General features: G+C 39.8%; 1 non-coding gene across 1 annotated transcript; it reads left to right on the forward strand.

Moving 5' to 3' along the window:
- The first annotated feature begins 1,997 nt into the window (after window positions 1–1,997).
- Window positions 1,998–2,103, forward strand: LOC122677684. The gene has a single exon (XR_006335889.1). It is a non-coding gene; the product is annotated as a U6 spliceosomal RNA (small nuclear RNA).
- The last annotated feature ends 265 nt before the right edge of the window (window positions 2,104–2,368 follow it).

Raw genomic sequence — 2,368 nt, forward strand, 5'->3', positions numbered from 1 at the left:
GTAAACATAGACATTTTAGGAATCAGTGAAGTAAAATGGACTGGAATGGATGAATTTAACTCGGATGACCATTATATCTACTACTGTGGGCAAGAATCCCCTACAAGAAATGGAATAGCCCTCATAGTTACAAAAAGAGTCCAAAATGCAGTACTTCGTACAATCTCAAAAACGACGGAATGATCTCTGTTCATTTCCAAGGCAAACCACTCAATATCACAGTATTCCAAGTCATGCTCCAACCAGTAATGCTGGAGAAGCTGAAGTTGAATGGTTCTATGAAGACCTACAAGACCTTCTAGAACTAACACCCCCAAAAGATGTCCTTTTCATTATAATGGGGACTGGAATGCAAAAGTAGGAAGTCAAGAAACTCCTGGAGTAACAGGCAAATTTGGCCTTGGAGTACAGAATGAAGCAGGGCCAACGCTAACAGAGATTTGCCAAAAGAATGCACTGGTCATAGCAAACACCCTCTTCCAACAACAGAGAAGACTCTACACATGGACATCACCAGATGGTCAATACCAAAATCAGATTGATTATATTCTTTGCAGCCAAAGCTGGAGAGGCTCTGTACAGTCAGCAGAAACAAGACCGGGAGCCTACTGTGGCTCAGATCATGACACCTTATTGCCAAATTCAGACTTAAATTGAAAAAAGTATGGAAAACCACTTGGCCATTCAGGTATGGCCTAAATCAAATCCCTTATGATTGTACAGTGGAAGTGACAAATCATTTCAAGGGATTAGATCTGATACACAGAGTGCCTGAAGAACTTTGGACAAAGGTTCGTGACATTGAACAAGAGGCAGTGATTAAAAAAAAAAAAAAAAATCCCTAAGAAGAGTAGCTAAAGGCAAAGGAGAAAAGGAAAGATATAAGCATCTGAATGCATAGTTCCAAAGAATATCAAGGAGAGATAAGAAAGTCTTCCTCAGTGATCAGTGCAAAGAATTAGAGGAAAATAATAGAATGGAAAAGACCAGAGATCTCTTCAAGAAAATTCGAGATACTAAGGGAAAATTTCATGCATGGATGGGCACAATAGAGGACAGAAACAGTATGGACTTAACAGAAGCAGAAGATATTAAGAAGAGGTGGCAAGAACACACAGAGGAACTATACAAAAAGATCTTCATGATCGTTCACCTAGAGCCACACATCCTGGAATGCAAAGTCAAGTGAACTTTAGGAAGCTTCACAATGAACAAAGCTAGTGGAGGTGATGAAATTCCAGTTGAGGTGTTTCAAATCCTAAAAAATGATGCTATGAAAGTGCTGCACTCAGTATGCCAGCAAATTCTGAAGACTCAGCAGTGGCCACAGGACTGGAAAATGTTTCGTTCCAATCCCAAAGAAAGGCAGTGCCAAAGAATGTTCAAACTACCATGCAATTGAACTCATCTCACACGCTAGTAAAGTAATGCTTAAAATTCTCCAAGCCAGGCTTCAACTGTACGTGAACTGTGAACTTCCAGATGTTTAAACTGGATTTAGAAAAGGCAGAAGAACCAGAGATCAAATTACTAACATCTGTTGGATCATCAGAAAGCAAGAATTCCAGAAAAACATGTACTTCTGCTTCATGGACTATGCCAAGTCCTTTGTTTGTGGATCACAACAAACTGTGGAAAATTCTTAAGGAGATGAGAATACCAGACCATGTAACCTGCCTCCTGAGAAATCTGTCTGCAGGTCAAGAAGCAACAGTTAGAACTGGCCATGAAACAATAGACTGGTTCCAAATCAGGAAAAGAGTACGTTAAGGCTGTATATTATCACCCTGCCTATTTAACTTCTATTTAGACTACATCATGCGAAATGCTGGGTGGGAGGAAGCACAAGCTGGAATCAAGATTGCCAGGAGAAATATCAATAACCTCAGATATGCAGATGACACCAACCTTAAGGCAGAAAGCAAAAGAGAACTAAAGAAACTGTTGATGAAATTGAAAAAGGAGAATTTAAAAGCTTGCTTAAAACTCAATCTTCATTGCTCACTTCAGCAGCACATATACTGTAATTGGAACCTTACAGAGAAGATAGCATGGCCACTGTGCTAGGATGGCATGCAAAGTTGTGAAATGTTCCATATATTTAAAAAAATTATTATTTGCCTGATTTTATAACTGCCACTTGTCTGGAGTTTGCCTTTGGTTTTTCATTTTTGGTTGTTTGTTTTAATCTCACTTGATGCCATAGCAAACCACTAGTGGAATCTTCATTCCTGACCAGATAGCAGGCCCTGAGCCTTTGGAGTGGGAGCACTGACTCCAAGACCCTAGACTACCAGAGAAATAACTCTAGGGAGTATCAAGTAGTGAGAACTCACACAAAGGAAACCAGTTGAATACAAGACCCGGC

Source organism: Cervus elaphus, chromosome 2 (genome assembly GCF_910594005.1).
Source record: "Cervus elaphus chromosome 2, mCerEla1.1, whole genome shotgun sequence".
NCBI lineage: Eukaryota > Metazoa > Chordata > Mammalia > Artiodactyla > Cervidae > Cervus > Cervus elaphus.